Raw genomic sequence first — 441 nt, 5'->3', positions numbered from 1 at the left:
TAGAGCTAGTAAAGACCTTTCTAAAACACCTTGGTTGACCCCTGTCCGATAAGTAGTTTTCGAGATATTCGAGAATATGTGATTTTTTGGGACTTAGAAAATTTTTGACCCGTACCCTAAGAAAAAGTGATTTTTTCATAGGACAATTTTTTCTTCGCAAATACTGTTTGGTTTCACTTTTCATTATTAGAAACGCGTTCCGAAGCCATTTTCATCAAAATCTCGTGAAAAAAAAATTTCACCCCCGGACCAAAAGTTGGCCGTTCGGTGCCCTATGGCCTATGGCCAGTATGGGAACCAAGGATGCCGATATGCGAAAAAGTGTCAAAAAATCACTTGAAAGTCGCTATGGCTCATTAAATAGAGCTTGTAAAGACCTTTCTAAAACACCTTGGTTGACCCCTGTCCGATACGTAGTTTTCGAGATATTCGAGAATATGT

The sequence above is a fragment of the Anopheles stephensi genome, unplaced genomic scaffold (genome assembly GCF_013141755.1).
Source record: "Anopheles stephensi strain Indian unplaced genomic scaffold, UCI_ANSTEP_V1.0 ucontig20, whole genome shotgun sequence".
NCBI classification, from domain to species: domain Eukaryota; kingdom Metazoa; phylum Arthropoda; class Insecta; order Diptera; family Culicidae; genus Anopheles; species Anopheles stephensi.
This window is presented reverse-complemented; position numbering follows the sequence as displayed.